This window comes from Mauremys mutica, chromosome 14 (genome assembly GCF_020497125.1).
Source record: "Mauremys mutica isolate MM-2020 ecotype Southern chromosome 14, ASM2049712v1, whole genome shotgun sequence".
Classification (NCBI taxonomy): domain Eukaryota; kingdom Metazoa; phylum Chordata; order Testudines; family Geoemydidae; genus Mauremys; species Mauremys mutica.
Window position 1 is genome coordinate 21280389 of NC_059085.1, and position 12048 is coordinate 21292436.

Consider the following 12048-nt stretch of genomic DNA (forward strand, 5'->3'; position numbering starts at 1 on the left):
GCCTCTGTGTTCTAGTAGGTAGGTAGGTAGGTAAACAACTCTTCTTCACACTTCCATTTGTGGTAAGAAAATTATGTCAAGCTGAGAAGCTGACAAATTCCTAAACAACATAGAACTTGTTTATATATAATTACATGCTTAATAATAAATGTGTGGGATGAAAGCTCCCCTGAAAATACAACATATACCAGCAACATTATTTTTAAATAGGCTTCTTATTAAAAATGTCCATCAATGGCACTGTAAGTTTGTTCTACAACTAATAATTTTGCTGCCAATAGTTAAATAAAACACATCTCTGAAGTAACTTTGACCTGATAATAACAACAGATTCTAACACATCCCTCCTCATGTTCATATATTTATATTGTTCTTCCTTTTTAAGTACACACTTCCTTTAAAATGTTTATCCACTTAACATACAAAGAAACAGTTTCACAACAAGTACAAGCATTACTTAAATACAGATGAAGTGGCTGGCTCATGTAAGGACAATAGCATTCTGATAGCACAAGCAGGTCTTTGAGCACTTGCACTGAAACAGATTTGTTGATGGGAAGTTAAGGCCCTTTGCTATCACGAGATCCCGTAGTAACAATATCATCAGGAACGATGCATTTGTCATTGTTCCCAGTGAGGTAACTGTGCAGTTATCCCATTGTTTCAGCAAAACAATGTGTATCATTATAAAGTAATGTCTATATGGAACAAATTCATTGCCCATATCGAACCAGTGAAATATTTTTTTAAAATTTGTAAAAATAATATCCAAAGCACTCCAAGTATTATTTTCATACTTGTGATGCCAGAAACTTGTTTTCACACTTTGAAGAAGCTACCAACTGTCAAAACACTGGAGCCAGCATTTTATTAGTCACAGCTGATCCTACCGGCACTAATCACTGACAAAACAAACAATTAAACAAATGTCTCCAGATGAACTGGAACACAAAACTTGAAGTATAAATTCATGACCAACCTATAAACTGGGTCAGAGTTTTTAAAGGCCTTTAAACCCTGACCCAGCTTATAGGTTGTTCATGAACTGTTCTGTTCAACTATTTTTTATTTGTGGCATTTGAAAATTGAATGAATGTTCCTGAATGCTCTTTCTACACTATTTGTCCACTTGTAAATGTTCCATTAAATCTGTTAAACCACTTGGCTCATGTACCGTGTAGCATTTGAAGACTTTGCTCCCTATATCTATTTTTATTGTTTCATAATGAATATTTTGTTTCTTCATGAGTCTTTTACAAAAAAAATCATCTATGATGGTGTCCCATGACAGTCCCTTTCACTTACATAATTAACAATAATAGTAAGACTTTGCACTAACTTTATCTGTCATTCCTGGCTCTTGAGACACCTTACGGACTTTGAAGGGCTAAATTCTGCTTCCCTCTCATATTAATAGGCCACTGATAGCTCAATGCAGGACTTGAGCCTGTGTCTTACAATACACCTTTGTGAGATATATGTAAAAAAGCAATTTCAGTAGAAGGATTTGGCTGAGATTTTCAAAGCAGTGTAAGAAGGGATTTAGTTCTAATGGATGATATGTTGCTAAATCTCCTTTATTGCTTTAAAAATGCACACCTTTCTACTTAGGGCCACATTTGTCCTCTGTTACTTAGGTCCCAATTCCACACGACTGAACATAACAGGAGTTTTGCCATAGTCTGCAACGGAGTTACTGTGCTGGCTGTGTTTGAGGGAAATCAAGCAGATTTTTTTGGTGCTGAATGGATTACAAAGCCCTGACAGAGGCTTTGGAGCAAAGTGAGGGCCTCCGTCATACAAAGACAGGGCTCGGGCAGCATTTGCAGACTGGAAATGCCAGGCTAGAGAAACACTCAGGGGTATGGAAATCAGCTCAGCTGGCTACAAGCAAAAGCCAAACTGGGATGGGATGCAGTAGTACAGGATGGCTTAGGGTGAGATTATTTCATTGCTAATGCAGGTTGAGGGGATGTCCAGATACAAGCCCAGAGTGCAAAACTACAGACACTCAATAAAACCATCATGCTACTTAGTGAACTGAATCTGATCCACAAGCTGGAAAAGTGCGAGGGAACAGCACATAGGATTCGGGGCCACTGAGCACAGGGACACAGTAGTGAGGATGAAGGGATCAATAATACAATTGAAAGTTTGCAGGAAGCCATGGAAACACTGACTAGGGAAGTCAGATAGCTCCAGACAGAAAGACAGCTGGTAACTCCACAGTGGCAAAAGGTACTGAGATTGAGACATGCAGGTTTTTGATCCAGAGGAACAAGGTAATGCACTGGAGTTAATTAGCAAATATTGCAGAGGGTTGGGCCTGCTGAAAATGTGGAAAGTCTGGACATTTTAAAGGGGATTTCCCACTGACTAAAACTAATATTGGACAGACTAGTGCAGGGTCTAGCACATGAACTGTCTATCAGCAAATTCTAGGCCACAGGGGTATCTGAGTGCAACTGTGGAGAGTGGTATCTGTCTGCCCAAGATCCTAATGGATTCTGGTGCACAAGTTTCTATGTTACCCGAAAGGTTATGGATAGAAGGTCTCCCAGGAGAGTACTCAGAAACTAACCCCCTCCTCTGAGGTGATCACAGTGGCAAATGGCCAATGACTGAAGTTAATCAGTAATTGAGAAACTGACAACCTTAAATTGGTATGGAGTTTTATTGTGTCAGGGAACTCTGATCAAGGGGCATTGGTTGGAACTGATTTTCTCATGCAGGGGTAAAAGTAACTTAAAGGATTTACCAGTATGCCAGAGTCCTGGCGCTTTAAAGGGCCCGGGACTCTGGCTGTGGCTGGGAGCCCCAGGGCCTTTAAATCACCTGCAGAGGCAGCTGCAAGCCCCAGGGCTCAGGGGTGAATTAAAGGGCTCAGGGGTCCAGCCGCCACAGAGCTCCGGGCCCTTTAAATCCCTGCGGGAGCCCTACCGCCCCTACCCTGGGGTGGCAAGGCTCTGGCGGCAATTTAAAGGGCCTGGGGCTCCGGCCGCTGTGGGGAGCCCAGAGCCCTTAAAGTACTGCTGGAGCTCCAGCAGTAGGGCTCGGGTGGCGCTTTAAAGGGCCCACGACTCCCTGCAGGGGCCAGAGCTCCGCCCTTTAAATCCCCGCCCAAGCCTGGCTGCCAGAGCTCCAGCAGTGATTTAAAGGGCCTGGGGCTCCCCGAAGCAGCTGGAGCCCTGGGACCTTTAAATTACCATCGGAGAAGTGGTCCGGCACAGGGTACCGGCTCTTGCCAGTACACCATACCAGACCATACCGGCTTACTTTCACCTCTGCTCATGAGGTATGGAGTTAACATTAATATGGGGGATAAAACATGCACTATATTTGGAAAATGTATTCCTGTAATTTGTTGAAATGATGCCACTGGTGTATGCTGGGTAACTGTGGTAGAGGATGTAATAATTCCCTCCAGAGTGGAAGGGGAAATACCAACTCAGTTAACAGATATAGGAAATAATGACTAGAGATCATTATGGAGCCTTCTGGTGGGACATCGAGAAGGTATGATCTGCTGCTTGCGTGCTCTCTTGGAACCACAAAAAAGGAGCTAGACAGGTCTCTGTAGCTAATTTAGCAGTAGATCCTCAGATTTTAAAGCATGGCACTAAATTATGAGAGTTTCTCCTTTGTTTTGGAGAGGAAGGACTAGTCAGTGAGAAAAGTGAGAAACCAAGTAATTGCCAACCTAATAAATGGGTCAGAGACAGGTGCCCATACATTTCCTATCAGATTTTCAAGAAGTTTTATGGAAACTTCAGATAGAATCAAGATAGATGCAGCAGTAGAGGCCACTTCATTCTGTCACTTCACCAATGTGATTCCTAAGAGGGATGGGCTAGTGTGTCAGGAGATGGTGAAAAATCTGAGCAAGACAGAGATCCTGTCTCATAACAAATGTTAGCTATCTGGTCAAAACAGTCAGGATTTAAAGGTAAGAACAGAAAAGTCCATCATTGCCCTTGTATTAAAGCAAATGCTTCTTATGATCACATGGGAGATATCTCAGCATAGAGAACCTCACAGCCATGCATCAACCAGGCTCTACTGGCTAGGATGGAGTGCAGCTGTGGAGCGATGGAGTCCAACCTGCACTAACTATGGGAAGTTGATAATTCCCATTCCCAGAGCACCTGTGGTGATGAAATGTGACAATTCCTCTCAAGGGTAGCAGTCAATATACTGGGCTATCCATTTGGCACAAAGATTGTGTTTGCATAGTCAGTTCTGTTGATTATTTTGTTTGTGGTATAGATATAAGGATGTATCTTTTTCGAAAGGGGGAAGAGCATAACTAGGTTATTGTGCTGGCTGGTTCTATGTGTGGTACATCTACAGACTGGCCCTAAAGCCTGTGGCTGCTCCCAGACCCCTGGCTCAGGAAGTAACACTGAGAGGAAGTTCCACATAGGAGGATGCTTTCTAGCTGGGGAAGAAACTGAAAGTGTTGTGTTAGCAGCACCAGCAGTGGGATGGGGGAGTATCCTCTATCCCCTCTTCCAGTAATAAACACGTGTTGTGTTGTTTACAGAGCTTATGCCAGCATCATCATTCAAGAGACTCTGCCTGCTTGTGCTAATTCATCAATAAGAAGACTGCGAGGTTGCACACCACTAGCTGCAAGGTAACGGATTGTAGACCTTGTGGGGCAGGGACCTTGTATTTTTATTTCGTGCCTGTTGCTATTATGTAATAAGATAATGATACAAAATAAGGAAATAATTGGGGTTAATTTAAGTATGTAATATTGCTAAGTGACCCATCCAGTATTTTTGTATAAAGTCAGGGCTGATAACAGGGAGGAAAGGGAAGACAACTGTACCAGGGTTCTGAGCTCAGGGGACCTCCAAAAAATCTGTAAACTAAAGTGTAACATACATAAATAAAATTAAATGGGAGAGGGGCATCTCAGCAGACATGATGTACCGAGGTCCCAAATATCTCTCAATGGCTCATATACAGTATTGTAAAACTGAAAGACTAATCTATGTGACATGCTCGTATTCAAATTGTCAGAATATAGTGAAATTATAATATTGATATTGAATATAATTATATCTTTGCCACAGTCACACTGTAGCATTCGTTAGCCAAAATGTGAGTGATGCTGTTTAAACAAGACCCTAATGTTAATAAATCACCACCCAAAGTTCTGAATATACTGAGACATAGCTTACAGATATACCTATTTGTACGCTTCTCGTAATAATTTGCAGGGTTTTAAAAATAAATTGCCCATCCATCAACTTCTGTGTTTCTTCAGAGAATGGTGTGGTATTACTGACTTTCGAAAATAAAACTCTGACTTAAAGATAGTTTATAAAATGCCTTGGCTTCCAAAAGCATACTAGTGGGAACTTTACATTAACAGAATCTCACTATTTACATCAAATGAGAAAAGTTGAGCATCTTTCATTTCTTCATGAAATACCAATGTTGGTTTAAAAAAATTCCCATATGATTAAATCATACTGGCACATTTAGAAAACAGAACCAGCTATCAAAGAACTATTAGTTTAAACTCCACCTTTTTCCATGTGAGATGCACAAACTTCAAGGATTTTTTGGTCCACATTTTTTGTATAAATTTGTCTCTCCTGTAAAACAGTACGTAGAACAGTCGACAGCATTAAAGTAGGAAACTATAAGTATACACGATTGTTACTGAATTATTTGCTTTTAAAGTTATGTCCTTGTTAAACGAACATGTGCAGAGTGTCCTCTAGCAGGAACAAGAGCGGGCCTCTATCTTGCAATCAGCTCTGTTAGCACAGACTCCTGTGCTTTTCTGGAGCCCCACTGAGTTTTATGAGGTTCTGCACAGTGCAGAGGTCCATGCTAACCCATAATTGGCATAGTTCCTAGTAGTTAATCCAAAAGGGCTATGTCTACACTGCAGCTGGGAGTGAGGCTCCCAGCCCAGTTAGACAGACTCAGGCCATTTGAGCTCAAGGTAGCACGCTAAAAATATTAGGCTGAATGCTGCAGCTGCAGTGGAGGCTCAGGCTAGCCACCTAAGCTCAGACCCAGGGGGTTTGAGATCCAAAGCTGCTGCCTGAACTACAATGTGCACACTCCTGGACTGGGAGACTTACTCCCAGCTACAGTGTAGACACACCCAAGGAGGCTATGGTAGAGTTAGTGCCTATTGACAGATGATGAGGGTCTTGGTTTGAGTCTTTGCTGGACATATGCATAAAGTAATTTCCCCACCACTCAATGGAGGATTCTGCTACTTATTTAAATTTCTTCCATGTTTCTACCACTAAATAATAAACATAAGAATGACGGTACACGTAATAATTTTGGCCTGAAAACAGGGCTGAAGAGATTAAATTGAACAAATTAAATCAAACACTTTTTGGACAAGATTATTCTCGAGGGAGAGACAATGGTTGACTTCAGAAGTAAGCACTTCCTCACCCTGTCGGTCTGAATGACTCAACATATTGTATTGGCAGCAAATCGTAAAATACTGTCAAAGTGTTCCTTCTCCAATAAATGCTTAAACTTTCCTAACTAAATTAGTCCAGCTATATGTTAAAATATTACATAAAGGGAGAAAAAAAAGATAAAAATAATATTAATTTGACTCCTTAGTTGCATCTTTATTGACAATAGTGTCCTGGAAAGCTAATTTCATGAGGATATTTTAATGATCTGACCTAGGAACAAGAACTTCACAAATGACTTGCAAGCTACCGCCATCTCAGAGGCTATTACCAAAATGCTTGTTACAGAGGAGGTTCTTTTTGTTGCACTTCTTAAATAGTGGATAACAGAACAGAAAAGAAGGAAGGTACAAACAAAATAATCAAAAAACAAAGGGCAAACTAAAACAACAAGACCAAATTGCATCACTATACATATTTAATGAATCCCTGAAAATGTCCCAACACAAAGCTTAGAGAGTTAAACTGAAAATGTGGGTATGATAAATGGATATAATACTGTCTATGTAATGGGTTTCCTATTTAAATTTTTGAGGATTTAATCAGTTGGGCACAGCTGTGCAGGATGAACCATAAACTATGTTGAAAAATATGTAGACATGTACATTTATCTGCTACAAATTAAGCTCACTTAGAGGTGGTCTTAATGGACCATGTAGCAATCATTACAAGCATAAATTTTAAACTGTCTGTTTCCAGTGAATTTGCTTTAAAAAAAAATTAATGCTCATCCTTAGTGGAGCACAGTAATAAATGGAAGTGCCCTTAATTTGCTAAGCACTAATAACCCAGCGATTATTCATTATGAACCTCATGCTGTATAATGTATGTCTGTTTTAGTTTTATTAGTGATTCTTTACCTAACCTGTAAAGGTATAATTTTTATTCCAACTTACACCTTATAATTATTTTATGTTTTAAGTGCTATGCCATTTAGTTTACTGAATGCCCTGTCTCCTTGGTTAGTTGTAAAACATCTGCGCAGTAAAGAATTGGTGGGAATAATAGTGATTTATTACCCTGAAAGCCTTCTGCTTCCACAAAAGGCAGCAACGCCACCTTAGAGATCAAAAAGCTACAGCTTCATTATAGTGCACCACATTATAAATAACCTATAAATTATTTAACACACAAAACAAATAACACAACAATGAATGTAAATCAATGACCCATTTGGAGCTGACTAGAAGAAGGTCACAGCTGTTCTAAGTCCACCCTCAAACACTATCATTTAAGGACTGGTATACAGCTTTGCGTGCTGTAGCGTGAGCCTAATTATCAGCTGGGGGCTCCCCATTTATCTAGAGTGTATTATTGTCCAAGGATAGACATTTTCAAGTTATAAAAACCTAATAACCATGGCTGTATCAGCAACTTTCCATATTTAAAACCCCTGTGAATGCTGATAGGTCAATATACTTCTCTGTTCCTCCCTCTGCTGGTCAGAATCGGTGTTATCTTAAGCGCTAATCATGCACATGATTTGGGTGGGCATACTGCTTGTCGTGCACAGAGCCTCAGTGAAGCTGATGGGACCCCTGCAGGTACAGCAGATCAAAATGCAGGATCAGTGGGTTTCTATGGAGACAATAGTATGCGATCATTGTAATTAAAGACTGTATGATAATGTGTTCACACTAAGAGGCTTCATTAAGGTTGCACAGGCAACTACAAATCTGGAATTACTTAAATTTTGAGTGTTTTACTTTGCATCCTTAACATTCTTTTTATGTAGTTATCTGTAATTACTGGTATAAAGGCCTGGCTCCCACTGACTTCAATAGAGTTTGGACCAGGCTGATATTGTCATAGATTTGCACTATTTTTTTATGGTCCAGATAACTATGGATTCCCTGTCCTGAGGAGCTTACAGTCTAAAATTAAGATGAGAACAGGTGAAGACAACAAATGGAACCATGACAGAGAAGACTATTTGATGTTATGATCAGCTGGGAGGCTAGTGCCACGTGTCTTGAATGTAATGAATATTTTGTTGAGGTCAAGAGTGAATTTAGAGAGATAGTCACATCATATGCTCTACACTGCACTGAAGAAGGATTCTTGTGCTGAAATGTGGGTTGTTCAAAAACCTTCCAAAAGCAAAAGAACCCAACATCCCATTACAGAGAAAGTATCGTTGTGAGTAACTGTATTACTGCTCAGCACTGTAGTAGTGGGTCTCCTTGAGCATTAGCTAGAGGCCCTTGAGTTTTCACCCTGAAGCTGGTAACGAGCTGTGAGGAAGCATGAAGGCATGTGAAAAACTTATACACTTGGTTTTGTAAAATTCAAGAGTAAAAAGAAGTAAAACACAGTTGTTTTGCTGTAACTCTATTTAACCTTTAAGTGCTGCATCTTGAATTTTAGACATTTTGACAAAGCAAAGGTTTATGATGCCATAAAACAGCAGCAAACCCATAGAAAATTCGCTCTCATTACTATGCTTGACAGCTGTTTATATGGTGCCATTTTTCCTTCATCCCAAGCTAATAAGGTCATCAGAGATGAGTTCAAATACAATGGTTGGCACTAGATCAAAAGTTCCACCAAGTTCGGCTTCCTGATTTTGCCCCAAACATCCAGACCAGTCTCTCTCTGATTCCAATGCACCAGCTTGTTCCCTCTGTAGATTTAGGTCTGCCTCTTGTCCTAAGTCATAAGTGAAAATAAATGTTTTATTTTCTAGGGAACAACACTACATCCCCTTTCACACCCCAAAATCCTATTTACGTCAAAAGGGAATGCAAGATTGGATGCTTTGTTTTTGAAAGTATCACAGAAATAGCTAAAGCACAGTACAGTACAATATGATATAGTAATAGAAAGCATATAGGCAATATAAAAACAACAGTAAAAATACTTGTGAAAACATTTTATCTTGACTAAGCATAAGTTACTGCAACTATGGCTGTGCTGTAGTAATATACCAGGGATCAGCAACCTTTCAGAAGTGGCGTGCTGAGTCTTCATTTATTCACTCTGATTTAAGGTTTCGCCTGCCGGTAATACATTTTAATGTTTTTAGAAGGCCTCTTTCTATAAGTCTATAATATATAACTAAACTACTGTTGTATGTAAAGTAAATAAGGTTTTTAAAATGTTTAAGAAGCTTCATTTAAATTTTAATTAAAAACAGAGCCCCCCAGACCGGTGGCCAGGACCCAGGCAGTGAGAGTGCCACTGAAAATCAGTTCACGTGCCGCCTTCAGCATGCATGCTATAGGTTGCCTACCCCTGTAATATACACTACACAACCTCCTTTTACACAGTGAAAAGCATCTTCTATTGACTGTTTATTTAAAGCACTGGAGCAGTCCCCCATATCAAAGGGTTTCATCCCTTTGTAGAGATACACATCTCTCAAATCCATATAGTCACCAGGACCGGCTCTAGGCACCAGCAAACCAAGCACATGCTTGGGGCGGCACAATTGCAGGGGCAGGATTCTGGGGGGGGGGTGTTGTTTTTCTTTGCTTTGGCAGTTGTGCTCTCAGAGGTTTTTTGTTTTTTTTTGATTGGGGTGGCAAAAAACCTAGAGCTCACCCTGATAGTCGCACTATCGAAAAGGGCTCTATGAGTCTGTAATAAAGAGTACACTTCCTCAGAACTCTATTCAGAGCAAAATCTGGAAATTAGGTACTGAATTATGGATCTGGACTGCATTTGTGCAAAACTAAAACTTTATAGGAACATTCAGGAAATGTTACTGTTATCACTATAAGTGGTGAATTTGAGATTATCAAAGTAAGAATTTCAAAATATCTACTTTTCCACTAATTCAATAAAATACTAATATATATGGGTCAAATCCTAGGTCAATGGAAGTTTTGCCTGAGCAAGAATTTGGCCTACTTATTTCAGATCCTTTGAAGGATTTATCTCTGTATAAATCAATACACACATAAATTGTTATTAATTGTGTGTATGTGTACAAAGACATATATGTAAATACTTTCTATGTAATAATACATACTGTATATGCATGTATAACTCAGAGGGAGATAAAACAAAACAAAACACTCTTGACCAAATTCTCCTGTGCTGTAACTCCACAAAATTAGAATAAATAACATTTATAAACTCCATTAATAAAATAAATTGTGGACATAGTAAAATTGTTAAATATGTAAGTGGTCTTCTATAAGCTTACCTTTGTGTAGTTACACACAAATGGTATGAGCAATCCTATAAATGATTATAAACTCAAGACTCTGGATTCTGTTGTCTCTCTGCAAGATATGAATAAACCCCATTGAAAGGAAGAGGGAATAGGATCCTACTGAGTTTTGCATATCCACTCTAAATATTTACCTTGTTTTGTGTAGTCAGAATGCAATGAAGCTGGCTTTCTTCACTACAGGCCAGATTCTGTGTTAGCCTTATTAGAGTACACAATGGAGAAGGTATATCTACTTTCATTGGGGGGGGGGTCACATGGCTCCTGAAAGGGGAAGGGAAGAAGCAGGCACATGGAGCAAGCAGTAGAGCTTGCTGATCACCCAGAGGAAAACAATCTGTACTCCACAAAAGTGTTTTTTTCCCTCTCTCTCGCACACACGCCACCCACCCTGGACTTGTAACCACATTTGGAAACTACCTAATTCCTGAAAAACATTTTTATAACACCGGTTGCCTTGTGATTGTAGATCAGGCCAAACTATATTAGAGCTATGTTTCAGAATTCCATTTTAGCCTGTTTAAACATAGTCCGGACCCATATCTATTGGCCAGCTAAGCCACGTTAATATCAGGTTTTACTTGAACTGTGCTTAAAATTAGTTTAGTTTAAACACAGTTTTGAGATCCAGAGCCCAATCCTCCAAGTCCTCAGCCTGCATAACTATCACTGAAAGTAATAAAAGATCTGTGATGGAAGGTTTACAGTATGAAACCACTGTCTGTACAAAGTTACTTTTCCTAGACATAATGTCTTAATGTCTCCTATTTTGTTTGAAATGTCAAGCCACTCTGACTCCTCCAAATTAGCTGTCTTTCCTCTACCCCATCTTACTGCATTAACCCACCAGCTGTACTATCACCATTTAACTGTAATATGGAAGTGACGTTTTAATCTCCAATTTACCATTGAAATAAATCAGAAAATACCATTAGATAATGTATTGATTATAATCACTGTGCAATAACAGTTTGCAATATACAGTATCAGAAAATAATATATGTTAGCTCTCCCAATATAGGAGGTTACAGGATGGGTTTTCTACATGGAGACACTCAGGAAAGTAAATCCAAATGAACTAAAAGTGTGAATTTAAAGTGAATTAGTTAAACTACATTAATACCTTGTGTGAACTTTCTTGTTCAGCATCAAAATGGCTTGAATTTGGTTAGCTTAATTCATAGTGAATTAAACCTGTAACAGGTACAATACCAATTGTAGGATTGTGCAGTCTTCTAACAATAAGTCTTTTAGCTTCATATAAAAGTTTCCTGTAGAGCATTGTCTACATTTTTATTATGATAGGGAGGGTGGGGGGTGGGGGGTGGAAGAGAACAACTCCAGTGATCCCACAGACTGTGATATAAAAAAAATAGAAAAAGGCTCTATTTTATTTTTGTATTATTC

The 12048-nt window shown here is 39.4% G+C and overlaps 1 long non-coding RNA gene across 4 annotated transcripts in view; it reads right to left on the reverse strand.

The window, feature by feature from the left end:
• The window catches only part of LOC123349264, a 279415-nt gene that overhangs the window by 168557 nt on the left and 98810 nt on the right, over positions 1-12048 (reverse strand). For 3 of the 4 annotated variants that reach the window (XR_006573446.1, XR_006573445.1, XR_006573443.1), the window contains exon 4: positions 5540-5609. The exons of the other annotated variant lie outside the window; for it this stretch is intronic. This is a non-coding gene — a long non-coding RNA (uncharacterized LOC123349264). The remainder of the gene's footprint in view (positions 1-5539; positions 5610-12048) is intronic. 4 annotated transcript variants of the gene reach the window in all.